The 15,419-nt window shown below is 40.3% G+C and overlaps 1 long non-coding RNA gene across 1 annotated transcript; it reads left to right on the top strand.

The window, feature by feature from the left end:
- The first annotated feature begins 698 nt into the window (after nt 1-698).
- LOC145342558 (uncharacterized) lies at nt 699-15,079 on the top strand. Its single transcript, XR_013886565.1, has 3 exons — nt 699-955; nt 1,863-1,947; nt 11,202-15,079. It is a non-coding gene; the product is annotated as an uncharacterized LOC145342558 (long non-coding RNA).
- Nucleotides 15,080-15,419: the final 340 nt, after the last annotated feature.

Genomic DNA, 15,419 nt, shown 5'->3' with positions numbered 1-15,419 from the left:
ATAGGATATTATAAGTAACAATTATGAATTAGGTATAATCAAAAAAGCTTCAGTCTCCCTCTTGAGTAACATGTCATTAGCTCATGCTGAATGATGTCATCTGGCTACCATGTTACATCAAAATGACCTTGAACTGCAATCAAATGGTTTCTTCAATACATTTAAGGAAAACATTGCATATTTCATAGAATTCCTACAGTGCAGAAGGAGGCCAGTCAGCTCAATGTCAACAATCCCTCCCCAGCCCTAGCCCCATAACCCCACATGTTCATTCTGCTAATCTTCCTGACCACTAAGGGGCAATTTAGCATGGCCAATCCACCTAATCTGCACATCCTTGGACTGTGGGAGGAAACCAGAGCACCTGGAAGCAACCCATGTAGACATGAGGAAAAGGTACAAATTCTATACAGACAGTGGAACCTGGGTCCTGGTGCTGTGAGGCAGTAGTGCTAATCACTGTTCTGCCATTACATATCTATAAACACCAGTAAATTTAATTTCAGAGCTTCAGTTGTTTGATTTCTAGCTTCTTGCCTTTTGATATCCTAATGCTTAAAGTATAGCCGCCTTCTCTTTTCCATAAAAGAAACAAGCTGTATTTTTGTAGTATATCGAGCATATCCTCATGACATAAGTGTTCCAATGCCAATCAATTAGTTTTTGAAGTTATGTCATTTTTATGAATGCAGGCAAATGCAGCACCCAACATGCACATAGTATTATATTGTGCAGGAAGATCCACGACCAGCCACTACTGTAAGCAGCAAAATTCCCTGCTCTTTTAAGAAGAAAGTAACATGGGACTTTACATCCATTTGAATAGACAGACGGGGGCTCAGGTTAACACCTCTTGTGAAATAGCGCTGCATTCCCTCAAAACTGAAGTATCAGCCTAGATTATCTACTCAAGTCTTGAAGTGAGACTTGACCCCACAACAACCTTCTAACTCAGGTGAGAATACTACTGCTGAACCAGGCTGACACTTATGTAGTCATTTATTATTGGATTATCTGCCTTGGAGTGAAACAGCTGGTTTTAACTAACTCCATGTAATTCATATGAATCCTGCAGTGACCAGGCTCTTCTAATTTTTGCGCTTAAAATCTTTCAATTAAGTGCTTTTGATCGGCACTGTATCATGCTTTTAAGGTGCAAATCAGATGTATGTTTGACAGGTCTTTACTTCCTGCCCTGAATTAACTGAACAGCTCAGTGAAGCTGGTAAACATTTTTCAGATATAACTTGCGTGCGTTTTTCAAGACTTAATTTGCTACCAGTTTTTTTTCTCTCTTTTGGTGCCTCCCTGCTTTTGAGATCTTTAACTCCACCATTTGAATTTATTGCACTCACTTTTCCTGTTCTCTCATGACAAAATGGTCCCCGAAAATATTTAGCACATTATGAAAGATTATTTTCATGACCAAACGTAGGCTGCAAATCCCATAAGATGAGTTGATAAATGTGCTGACATTGGAGATTGTGTGTAAAGCTATATAATTACTGCATTATTGCTGGAAGTTATTCTGAAACATTAGTTATTTTATTTTTGTCACAGAATTTGAAGCAGCTCATTTCACAACGCTGTCAGCGTGGATTTTATATTGGCTGCAATCCAATAGGCCCAATGAGGATTGTCAGTTTTCAGCTAGGCTACTGAATGGCTTGGCTCAGACAAGCAAACCCCATTCAAAAGTGTGTAAAACCTTTGCAGTTTACATGACATAACTGGTTGAGCGGAAAGTAGCACTTTCTGTGGAAGTCATGAACTTTTTTTCAGTTTCTTTGTTGGCTGCTAAAATAACTAATCAAAATTTGAGACAGCACCGCTGATGGAAAGAAATACTGTTCCTATTTCAGCTACCCACTTCCAGCATCGAGCACTTCAAGGTTGGATAGAGCAGCCAGTTGCGGAGAGAAAACTCATTTAAGCTCTTAACATCAGGTAAGGCAGCAGATTGATTTAAGGTTTGCAGAAGTCACATGATAGTCCAATGGAGAGGGTGGGAATCTGGAGCAGTGCGTTTTGTTAACAGACTCATTAATCTCTGTAAATCTCTGAGCTCCAGCTCAAGCAATAATATTCCAGAACTGCAGGAGACAGTGCATGGGCAGAGCCAGGGTTGTGTTAGGGGGCAGTGTGAAAGGGCAGTGCCTGGGCATGACCCTGCCCCTTCCCCCAGGGCCCCCAGTGGGTTCTGCTTGCCAGATCTATGTCATGTGATTCACATCAGTGTACCCTCATACTATTGTGAATCTAATGAGGGGAGGGATGGGAGGATGATGATCAGGCACAAAGGCCTGATAATGAGATTTAAATGTATTTAATTAGAGTCCTGACTTTCAAAGTCGGGATTCCTGTTCCGTCATTGGCAGGTGGCAGGTCAATCCATCAGCGAAATCCTGCTGGATAGAATTTGGGACTGCCATTGGAATTTCCATCCCTGCTGCCCCCCGCCCCAGCCAAATACCACACATGGGGCAGCACGGTGGCACAGTGGTTAACACTGCTGCCTCACAGTGCCAGAGACTCAGGTTTGATTACCGGTTTGAGTCCCTGTCTGTGCAGAGTCTGTATGTTCTTTCTATGCGTGTGTTTCCTCCGGGTGCCTTGGTTTCTTCCCACAGTCCGAAAGATGTGCTGGTTAGGTGCATTGGCCATGCTAAATTCTCCCTCACTGCAGCTGAACAGGTACCAGATTGTGGTGACCAGGGGAATTTCACAGTAACTTCATTGCAGTGTTAATGTAAGCCTACTTGTGACACTAACAAATAAACTTAAAACTTTAAATATGGGAATGAGGGGATTTGGACTCAAGAGAAGCACTCAGACCCAAGATTTATCTTCCTGGCCCTGTCTATATTTTCATCTTCAAACTGCCCTAAAGCCTCTAACAGCAGGACCTCAAAGTTCAGCCTGGATCCAGTCAGGTCATCAGCCCATAGAAACCATGTCACTTAATCTAGCCTCCCATTCTGTAACATGTATGTGTGCTTATTATTTATTGGATCAGTACAATCAATGCAACCCTCCCTTGTTTCTGAAAACTCAAGGAAACCTGTCTATTTGGGTCACATACAGTCACAGCCCACAAACGGTTCAGCTTTCACTGAATTGGCAAGCATATCCTTTTTTAAGAAAATAACAGTTGTGGTCAAATGAGGATTGGGGAAAGAAGGGAGCCATTCCTCACCTAATCAGAATACATGTGTCAACTCTTTTGATCTTGGAGATTTCTTTTCTTCTAACAATTGTTTCATATGAAGCAAGGTCAATCATTAATCTTTTTTCACTTTTGTTTTCAAGTGAATGTTATCTCACAGGGAAAGATTGTCAATGTAATATTCAATTGGAAATTGATTTTCATAAAGTTTCCCTTAAAACATTTGACATAACAGCTCGTTTCCATTAGAAGAGCCAATGTTTCTGCAGCTGAAATACTTTTAACAATCATTTTCTTTTCTTGGTTTACCAGACTAAAAGACAACATTTCCTTTTATTTTTTAATCACCAAAAATATTACGAAGGTTGCTGTACTTGAATATCTATCAGGAAGATTGGCATGAGAAACATCACAAATATCACTGATTTCACGTTCTTTGGGTCACCCAAGGATGAACAAGTCTCTATTTTAATTTTTTAATGTTTTATTTGCTCTTAAAAATTCCTAAATGTTATCGTGGTACTTAGCTCCAAACACCAGAAGTAGCATCCAACTTTCATTACCAATTCAACTGACTAATCAATCTTTGCAACTGCTCAATTTCCTGTTAAAATAAAACAACATGGAAAGGTGACAACCAGCATAGAAGTAAGACTCTCTTAAGAATAGCTAATTCAAAGCTATACCAAATCTATTCTGCATTAACGCCGAAACCAAAACTCTTGTATTCCACTTTAATGATATTAAGAACATTTCTCAAATTCCATCGTCCCGCCCCATAAATCATCCCCAAACATCATGAAACTGCCTGAATAGTTTAGACTCCAATTAAGCACTGCTTTTTAGGTGAACCCAGTCAACTTCTAGTGCAAAGGAGCTCACCGAAAAATATCACACGCCAGGAGAGACCGTTCAGGCAATAAATGCATTTATTTAGTTTTCATAGGTTCGCTTTTGCATTGCTTTCACTCCCCTGAAATTTTTCACCCTGTAGAAATGGTGGGCGCAATCTTACGAGTCATTCAGCCAAATCTCCGTTCATTGCAGCGGGATGGGAAAATCCTGCTGGCACGAATGATGATAAGATTCTGGTCTTGGTTTTTATGTCAGTTGAGTTATGTTCCCACCAATATGTGGCCAAAAGAGCTAAAGATAAAAGTCTTTGAGGATTACTTTTCCCACTGTGGGAGTGTCCACTCTAACAACTGCTCCTAACATCCACCTAATAACTCTTCAAAATCCCAATCAACAAGCCTCTCTTTCAGCCTTACACCCCCTTTGCAAGGATCTATTCAATACAAATCCATCTATACGATCTGGTACTTCCTTCCAACTAACTAATTTACTTCTTCCAGAACTTTTCCTGGTGTGACCCCATTTTTACTCCTCAGACTTGGTGTATCCCCAAAGTTGTTGGAGGGTGAGGGTCGTGGTGGGGTTGTGGCAGGGGGGAGGAATAATACAAAACAGCAGGATAACAACTGTTATTATTTTACTATTGAAGTGCCAAAATGAAACAAAACAGCCAGACAATACCCTTCACTACTGTACTATTGAAAAAGCAGCATATTAAGATTCACTGCCATATCCAAGTATCAAAATAAAACACCATGAAATCACATTGCCACTGGGTTCCTCCTTAAAAAAATTAAAACGCCCTATAATTTGAAATGCTAAATTCCTATTTCAAATAACATTTAAAACATAGAAGTGGCTAAGCTAACCCTTTCCATTTGCCACCTGCTCACTGCCTCTCCGACAGGCCATCTCTTGCCGTCTCGTCAACTCTCTGCATCTCTGCTTCCTTGCCCAAACCTCCCATTTCTCTCTCACAATGCGAGCCAGGGCTCAGGAGAGGATTGGACAGGAAAGCATCGAGTGGAAGTAGTAATGCACAAAAAAATTCAGATTCTAGTTATGCCTCACAGTTCTGCATAATTATTTGGGTACAAAGTTATTGAAATTGTTATCCCTGATGTTGAGGAGTATTACGTGATGTCAAAATGAGTGTAATCCTAGCGCAATTTGAAGCTTTAATCCTATGAACAAAAACCATTGTAATTATATTTCTTGGCAATTAGTTATCGACTGTTAAGAAAAAGGCACTTACTGTTACTTTGCAGCTTTATTCCAATTTGTGCTTGCCAAAGCTTCAGGTGCTGCATACCAATGATAAGTTTGAGTTTTAAGATGTGCAGAGGCTACCTCCTGGCACCACCCTGTCTTCACACTATCCCCCACTTACTATTTCTCCATACGGGATTCCCATTTGATTCAGCGAGAGGCAAAAAAAATACATCATAGTGCATTGGATCCACTCCCAGGATGGAGTCTTTTCTCTATGGCAGCCATTACAGTTTTGGACAGTCACAAACTATGGTTGAAGAAGCCATGATCAATTCCTTTGGTTTTGCCTGTCTTACTTTTCCCTGTAAGTTATCGGCAGCCACCAAAACTCCACGGCGAGGAGGACTCCTGTTTCCAGCACCATTCCATCGCCCTAATTTCATTTTGTAAATATTAAGATATGGCTACTATTTGTGCTTTGTCTTTTGGGGCTACTCCTATAAGATCTCTTGCTTTAACAAGTGATCATTTTATATCACAAGAGTCACTCTCAGACACATTATTGAACTCGCACCATGATTTCTGTACCTTTACCCTATTCAAAGACCATCATCTTGAACATTGAACCAATATATATATTTGCCAGTAGCTTTTCCTGCACATCCCTCAATAACTGCATCCCTCCATTCTCCGGACCCTTTTGGAACAAATGTCAATTGAGCATCCATTTTGGCAATGGGTCTTTAGATGTGATAGCACTTTCCAGCATGGATTGATCACTCCGCCAACTGCCATCCAGCCCCTGATCCATTGTATTCTGTTTCTCTGGACCATCATTGTAAAACATGAATATGTAAAGTGCAGAGTCCCTTATCACCTATCAGATATTCAAATTCTAAGAGTTTGTAATTGTTGCCTTTTGCAATACACTGTCTCCCCAGAACTGAAGTCTTTCTCAGATGGTCTTAAAGGATGCCATGGGGTTCTCAGAATTTTCTCTGAGACCTCAACATTTGAGGGAAGGCCTTCTCCCTACACGTAGAGATTAATTTGGGATTCCTCCCATTGGCTAATTAATAGGGACTACACCTGCAAGTGAATTCTTTGCATGCACCATCCATGCATGTGCAGAAGCAATTTGGTTTATCTGATAAGATTTTATGCAGCGTATCATCCGTCACCATGTGATGTCCTTGAGAGTCCATTGCTAAAAAGGACTTTTCAGCTGTGGCATTAATGAACATAATGTTCACATCCTCACACATGCAAAATTAACAAGTGCAATTTCACACTCCCATCCTGCACCGTCAGAAACTTAGCTGGTGCCCCAAGTCCAGTTGCCATTCATTTATCTACAATCACCCATTTGTCTTTATCATGTATTATTGTAAAAAGAAGGAATCTGGTTACCATGTCTGTAAAATATTCCTGTATTTGTCCCATACCATTAGCTCTACCGCAATTACCTCATTAAAGTCATGTGCCATGGCTAATCACAATAGGACTCGGTGGTGGCCTCCAATAGATTTTAAATTTTGTACTAATCTCTTCAATGAACTTGTATACCTTGCAATCACATCTGCATCCGTTAGCAGGACTGTTAATCTTTGACAAGGATGAGAAAATTCAATGCAGCTTTAAGTTAATTTGTTTATTTCTTGCTCTGGTTCTGATTACTTGATTCCAGTAATACTTTTCTACCATTCTGACTAGAAATAACAGATTTTGTTAAGGAGGTACAATAATGCCTGGATTGGGGAAACTATACATCTACTGATTTTTCAAAAACAATTGCATTGTCATGCTGCATGGCCACTATCATTTGTGCCTTTTTCATGGAAGGCTTAACAGCAAAGGTATCTCTTTAGAAATTACATTAGCAATAATAAGGTGAATTATTCCAATTAATTTGCATCAATGAGTCATCATCCCTGAACCTAAAACAAATAGAATCATACTCCCTTACCTTGTATCAATTTTATCTAGATAACATTTTAACTAGTTACACACTGTGGAAGTACAAACACTACCTCAAATTACATTGTTAAATTAATCTATGATTAGTACATATCTTTGAGCTAAAATTTCTTATGACAGGTACAATTCCTTCAAACTGATCACTATCATATTCAGCCTCCAAATTCATGCATCACTTTGAGATCCCTGCTGTTCTGCTTTGGTCAGTTCATCACTTAATATTGATCCATACCTGAAGCATCTTTAAACTGTTCATTGGACATTCCTGGGGTTCATTTGCCTGCTACTTCAGTTCCAATCCTGTCATCTGTTATGGCTTCCAGGAATGATAAAAGTATTTACATCCTCATTCCTTCTGTCTGTAACTCTTCCTTTTACTGGTGCTTGTCTCCATTAAATGGATGATATTGAAATTCCACAATTATTGAGTCTCCCATCCTTCATGACACTGCAAAATGTTTAATTCATGCGGTGAAGACTACTGGAATTGACTGCTCCCCAAGGACTTTTTTCTAAGTAGCAGACAATTGCTCCACAAGGCAGCCTAATACCAAAAACTAATCTTCATTGAGACCAGGGGTGGGATCTTCTGGTCTAGCTTGCTCCGAAACCGAAAAATCCCACCCAAGCTCAATGCCCCTCTCCCGCTCTGATTCCCGTGGCAGGCGGGACTGTAAAATTCACCTCCAGGGGCTCATTTGCAACACCTGAGCACAATCCAGTAATTTGAAATAGAATTGAACAAGTAATCTCTAAATTTCTGAAATATTTTCTACAGTCTGTTAAAATTCATGATATGTTCTTCCATGGGATGCTGTCTTTCAAAATCTGTTAAGTCTGACCATGTATCATAGGCACATAAGAGGTTATTTTTCTTGTAAATTCCATCCATGAAGCTTAATAGAAGATACAAACTTTCATCAGCCCCCAACTAATGGGGTTGTAGCTCACAAAGCACTTTGCTTTTGATTTTACTTCAGTTAGAAAGTGGCAATGTCAAAACTATACCATGCTTCCTCTTTGGTTGGGATGTAATCTATGTCTGGATGTCCACTTCATTTTCCCACTGGTCGTAATTTACGCTTGGTTTGAGCTATTCTTCACAAAGGCAATTAGATTGCAATCTTCTGTCTTCAAAAACATTTTCTTTGACTGGAATTCTCCAGCCATTCACATTGGCGGGATTCCCTGGTTCCGCCAGTGGTGTTGCCTTTGCTGGGGGTTTCCCAGCAGTGTGCAGTGGCTTCAGTGTGAATTCCCAATGACAGTGGCAAGACCAGAGGAACCCGTTGCCTGCGAATGACGCACCACTTCCTGTCGTCAAGGTGAGGGCAGAGAATCACACCTCTAGTTTCCAATCTTCATCTTGGAACAATCAATCTCTGCTACTATGTTAAACCTCTTACAGTCAGTTCCTAAAGGAGGAAACATAAACCTATCTTTACTTGCAAAGTCGAGACATTGCAACCCACTACCAATATCAATAAGTATTTCTTTATACTCTTTTAGTTAATCCAATAAATAAATCGACAATTTAAAAGGGCACTTTGAGGTTATTATAACAAAACATAAATTATGAAAGGAAACTTATTAAATGAAAATGTCTCTCAGCTGATAATACTTCTCTTTATACACCTTTGAGCAAACAATAATCAAACTGATAATTAACTAACAATCCTTCAGAGGGGCACTGTAACAAAACTAAAACTTCAAAGGAAACTTAACAAATTTTTTGGATGATATAACGCATTCCAGGCCCAGCAGTGCCTACTGGTCACGGAATGCCTCAAACGCCTAGACAGACGTCCTGGGTGTGAATGTGGCCATGGAAGAGGGGCAGACAGTTGGGTCAAACAATCTCAACTGCCTGCTGCTAGAACTTGTAATGGGCAAATTGACCAGGCCCAATGGCAGGCTATCAAGGGAGACCACTGGTTGCAAACTCCCCCCACCCTCCTCCCCCCTCCACTAGCCCTTGCATTCTATTAGGGGCTAGCAAAGAACAAAGAACAAAATCAGCCCGGGAAACAGGCCCTTCGGCCCAACAAGCCCGCGCTGCCATCTCAACACCACCAGTCCCCCTCTCCACCCACGACCCTTGTCTAATGTTTTATGGCCATCCAGATTGAGGGAAACTGAGTCAGGGACAATTTATTCCTGCCAATCAGCCTAACAGCACATCTTTGGGGTGTGGGAGGAAACCGGAGCACCCAGAGAAAACCCACGCAAGCACGGGGAGAATGCGCAAACTCCCACAGACACCGGCCCAAATCCATGTGTCTGCACAGCAATCAGCGATGGTCACTGAGCTGTCGTCTTGCCCAGTATCTGGTCCAGTTTAGGCACACACTAACGACATGAAGCACTAGGCCAATCTCGAACAACCAAGAGCAGCCCCAGTACGACCCATCGCGTGTATGCCCCTCTCAGTGTGTGCCTTTTATCCATTGCCCAGTTACCATGATCCATAGTGATGCTTTAGTTTTTGAATAAATATCCAAACAAATGCAAAAGCTACAGAAGTTATCTGACATGTTAAATGCCCTTCAGTAGGACAACATTTACTCCGAGTTACTCAGATAGCCAATGATGTGAATGTGTGGGGGAAAGTTGCTTTGGTCAATGGTTCTTCATTAAAATTTAAAATATAGTCTTGCATTTTCTTCCTTCAAGCACTCAGGTGATCTTTATCCAATCAACTGGGTATAAATAAAAGCTGACATTGTTATCAGTTACATGTGTTTGTTCCTCTGTTTGCAAACTGTACTTTTTTGAGGTTTGTTTAAAACAAGTTTCAATATTGTAACCTCCAACCCTATCCCTTTCCCAGCCCCACCCCCCAACTATGCTCAAGTCCAAATCCCTGCGGATGTCAAAAATACAACCAGACCCAGCATTCCTTTGGATACACTAATCCTTGCATTTTGGTTCTTCATTCTTTTAACCTGTTCTATCACTGTTCCCCTTCCCCTTCCCTTTGAAATTTTCTACAAGCCTCTTATGTGACAGCTTTTCAGTTGCCTGAAACATTAACTGTCCTGCTTAGGTGAGCTAAGCATACATCTGAACACAGGTTTGGGCAGCTCTATCGCCCAATAGTTTAAAAACAAGCATTTTTATGATAAGTGGAGAGCATCACCTATGAGCGTGATGGGGAGGGGAGTGGAGTGGTGGGAAAGGGACAGAAAGGAGCAGCATGGTAGGTAGCACAGTATGAAAAGAAACTTATTAACTTATTAACAGTATGAAAAGAAACTTATTGCTATGGGTAAGTTCATCCTTCAATGAAGTTGCTAGAAGATAACAAGGCAGAAACATACTTTTGCCATTTCTGCGTCAAAACCCTTATTTTGGGAGGAATTTGAAATTAAATGGAATGCAACAATCAATCAGAGGATTGAAACTTTACAAAACTGACGCATGGGTTAAAACTGTAGGAGAAAGCAATGGAAGATGTGGTGGTAATTGAAGGCTTTTGGAGATGGTTCTGACTCTATATTTGGGCCAGCACATAGGTTAACTTAGGTCAAATTATTTTTGTTTGGTTCACTGATTATGTTCAAATCTGAACAGAAATGATAAAGTAAAGCCAGTTCAGGGCATGTCTGTTTGAGATCTATTACTTGCTGTGCAACATCAAGTGAAATTATGATTTGATGGCAGATCATTTCAGTTTAACGTTGCTGTTTTCTTCTATTGTAGAAGTTGAACTTGTGCACTTTGACATGATGTGGTGCCAGCATACCAGTTACACTCATGAGCTGAAAGGAACCATGTTAAAGCTGTCAAAATGCATTTGCTTGGACATCGGGTGTTGACAAGATGCAGTTGCCAGTCAAGTTCCCTTTGTAGATTACAGCACAGTCAAACTAATCCAGGAGAACTTTACCTCTTTGTAACATAGCAAGGTTGTGACAATGTGACCTAGAAGGTTGAGATAGCTGGTGGTAATTTATGGTATCTGTAATCCATATCACTTATTCCTTTAAAGGTTCATGCAAGCTGGTTGACCTTGGAAACTTTGGTTGTGCAACGGTACAGACAGAAATTGTGAATGTTTTCTGGATCATTTCGTCAGCAATCTGCATGTCTGCAGCCTGAAGATTGTCGGTAATAAAATTTGAGATTTGATCCTTGCCCATCTGGACTGGTGAAACTTGAATCGGACAATGATCAAGGTGCTTTATAGAGTTTAGCCTACTCGGGATGGATGTACAATAGGACAATTCACATATGTTTATGATTGTTATTTTTTAACCCATGAGCATCCTAATGTGAAACATGGCGATATGACCTGTGCCAGGTACAGAATTCATGGGGCCCTGAGCACAAGTACATTTGAGGACTCCTCACATCACATTGAAAACTCTCCCACCTTACACAAGCCTGTACTAAAATGCAGAAAGAAATAGGCCTGTAGCATTGACTACAAAGTAACTTAGATAATGATACATCCAACGCTTAAATGAAACTGATCCAATGGTTGTATGCTATTTTTGTGTTCGGCTAATTTCTTAACAGAGCCTATGCCTCTTCATCCCCAGCGTTTGGCCGTACAGACCCTTTGGCTCATTCATTAGTCAACCCAGTTATGACCGGTGTCAAACAGTACATTCTGCCTGCTGTACATTCTAATTTTCTCCTCGATTCTTCCTCAGAAACAAGTGTAAGTGAGAGGGTCTGGCTGTGATGGGTCATTTGGAATCTTTAAGGACCGAGGTGGTCTTTCTTGTGGTCTCATTATGAAATGTGACTGGTGCTGCCAGACCTGAAACTTTGGTAAGAAGGTCTCATGGACCAGAGAGTAGCATCCCTATCTCTGAGCCAGAAGCTCTTGGTTTGAGTCCCACCCCAAGAGTTGATGGCCAGGGAAGGAGCATTTGTGGCATTGCCAAGCAGATTGATGATCAACCTATGTATCCTTCCAGATGATATTTGTTGTGGGTTTGGAAGGTGCTGCCTACTGAACCTTGGTGAGGTCCCATAGTACATCCTGTAAATGTTACATGTTGCTGCTTCTCTGCATCAGTGGTGGAAGCAGTGGGATGTTTGTCAATCTAGCACTTGGTGCAAAGGAAAATGGAGGAATGGTCTTGCCATCATGCTAGCAAGGAAGGGATGGAAAAAGCATGCAACATCAGGAGTCCCAAAATAGGGGTGCCATTTTAAAAGGGATCTCTGATCAAAAGAAAAACAACAAAGCTCCCCATGTGTCTACTGGCAACCTTTCCATGGACCCCCTCCACCTGATACTGCCTGGACATGTCTCTCCACCTGAGGCTGTATTTACCTGTGCATCCACAGTGGGTTCTGTTCACTTGGTTCTCATTTTAAAAACCTGTCGTTAATCTCGCTGACATAGTGCCATGTCAGCAAGGGAAGGGTGACCCTAATATGGGGGGGACAATATGGAGCAGAAGTCTTTTAATGTTATTATAATTTATTCAAATAAGGTTGCCAACCTTTTTAAGTGACAAAGTTGTTACTTCACTGGAGAGGGGCAGGGAAAATCATGTCAGTCTCACAAGACTTTGCACCCACAGTGCCGTTCCAAGTTCAAATTCCCAATCAATAGTTCTGGCATTGCATCTCAGTTTTTCGTCTCCTGATGTCTTCAAGAAGAATCTGGAATTACCTCAGTTCCTGCACCTCCCTTTTGTCATAGATCCTAATATCTACTCCCTTGCCTCAGTAATTTTTGTGAACTGCCTTCCAAGATGTTTATTGTGTAAACGTAAGCTTTCTTTTATTTGTTCAGGAGATGTAGGCATCCCTGGCAGGGCCAGCATTTATTGTCCAGCCCTAGTTGCCCTTGAACTAAGTGGTTTGTTAGGCCATTTCAGAGGGCAGTTGAGATTCAACCACATTGCTGTGGCTCGGGAGTCACATGTAGGCCAAGCCAGGTAAGGACAGCAGGTTTCTTTCTCCAAATGACATTAGTGAAGCAGGTAGGTTTTTACGATGATCAACAATGGTTTAGGGTCATCATTAGATTTTTAATTTCAGATATTTACTGAAATCAAATTTCACCACTTGCCATGGTAGGATCTGAACCTGCGTCCCCAGAGCATTACCCTGGGTCTCTGGATTTCTAGTCCAGTGACAATACCACTAACATAATAATATTGTAATATAGGATCATAAAATGGTTACAGCACAGAAGACCATTATTCAACCTGTGATATTTGTAATAGATCTCTACATGATTAATTCCACCAATTCCAGTTCCAAGTCCTTTGCCTGTAACTTTGCAAATTTCTATGTTCAAATTAAAAACTCATCTATGCTTTAGTTATTTAAATCATGTTAGTTTTAGATGTGTTGCATAAAGGTTTCCATACTTTTAAAGGGTTAAGTAAACAAGCCAAGTGTAATGTGGAACGTAGCCTAATGCCAGAACTTAAACTGTTCAGTTTGCGATGTGCTCATAGTCAAAAACAAACGGCTATAAATATCGACTGTTTTCTTTTGTTGATAATAGTTTCAAGGAAATAACATACTTAAGCAAGCCCGGAAGGATCATGGATTTTTCTATTATCCAGAAATATTTTTATGTTCTTTAAAGATAAAACAGACCTTCAAATATGCAACATGAAATACATGAAACAATTTTTAAAAATAGCTTTAAAAGTTTAACGTTATAAAGGAAGTTTTAAGAATTTAGACCATCAGAGAATTTTCATCAGTAATGACTGGGGATCATCTAGCTATTGTTATTTTCTTGCTCCATAACTGTTACCATGTTATCAGGATTAAAATCCTCACTTTGACGCCCATGTCCAGACTTTTCTTTGAGCTGCAATGCGGCTGGGTTAAAATAATTGACGGCATAATACTGAAGTGATAAAGATACAATCTTATGGGTTGGATTTTACCCACTCTCAAAATGGGCTAGGAGATGTGAGCCTTCATAAAATGAATTTGGGAGGAGACCTTAACATCTTCCCACTACCATGGGAGATTATCAGTAGCCAGAGGTGAGTGGTCAATTAAATTAGTTAAGCAATAAATTTGCGGCCACTTTCTGCCACTCACCACCATTTTACTGGCATTGGAAAGTGCTGCCATCATGTAGGGAGATCTCCAGGTGAACCTTGATGGCCTCCCAGCAGATCCTTGAGGAGAGATGAACTTTATGGCCAATCCATTGCCAATGGAGGAGCCCGTGTCAGTAATGGCCTTCCCTGAGGCTATGGCAGCTGTGTTGCACCCAAAGCCTTCCTGTGTGTTGGGTTGGGAAGGTGTGAGGGGGAGTGTTCTGCTTTCAGTCCCAGTAGCAGGACTACTTAACTTTCGATGAAGTTCTAGCCAACATTATTATTACACAGGGAATGAGGTTCTTTCCAAGGAATTGTGCCCTTTGCTCACTAATAATGGTATAAAGGACTAAAACAATGTAGCAATACTGCATTAAGATAATATGCATTGGTTATTTTGCATGTTGCTTTCTCAATGGTATCACCAGGCTCATTATATGATGGTTGATCATGATAAAGTTGTTGTATAGATTTTCTTTTAAATCTATTATAGCATTTGATTAGTGTTTTTTAAAGAAATGAGATGACTTCATATTCATAAAAGTAGCTCACTCAGTGTCAATGTTTTGAATCATTTGTATAACTTGTTTATGTTGATCAATAGATTTCATTAAAGCTAATCAATAGCTTCATCTTTAAGCAAATGCGTCCATGTATAAATTTACAATAATTGCTATACAAATCAGATGTTGTCACGTCCGCTTCTGAGGAAGCTGTACCATTTTGCCATGCCATATATATATCAGCATAAATCATTCACTCACATCTATATTGCCTTTCATTGATCTCATCTCTGTATTTGCAACCTAAAGGAGTATAAAACAAAGATGTAATATCTGGCTGTTCAGTTATTCGTTCTGGGGAAAATAAAAGAAATGGCTCATTTTAATAAAATGTCACTTTTATAGCATTGGGCGATAGTTACTGAAATTGTAATTCATTGGCCAACTCAACATTGAGTTTACCATGACTATCTAGTCTTACCCCGAGATGTAAATAGCAAGTAGCATTTCCCTTTCTTCAAACGCAGTGAAAATTATCATACTTTTTGCGGCTGATTTATTGTCCTTGATGTAATGCTTTTAAAAGTTCATATTTACGAGGTCCTTCACTGTAAGTAGGTAACTAGGTGTTTAGTCCTGAAAAAAGCATCTATAAAAGGGGCTGGTTTG

This window comes from Carcharhinus amblyrhynchos, chromosome 4 (genome assembly GCF_965287045.1).
Source record: "Carcharhinus amblyrhynchos chromosome 4, sCarAmb.v2.hapA, whole genome shotgun sequence".
Taxonomy (NCBI): domain Eukaryota; kingdom Metazoa; phylum Chordata; class Chondrichthyes; order Carcharhiniformes; family Carcharhinidae; genus Carcharhinus; species Carcharhinus amblyrhynchos.
This window is presented reverse-complemented; position numbering and strand designations above follow the sequence as displayed.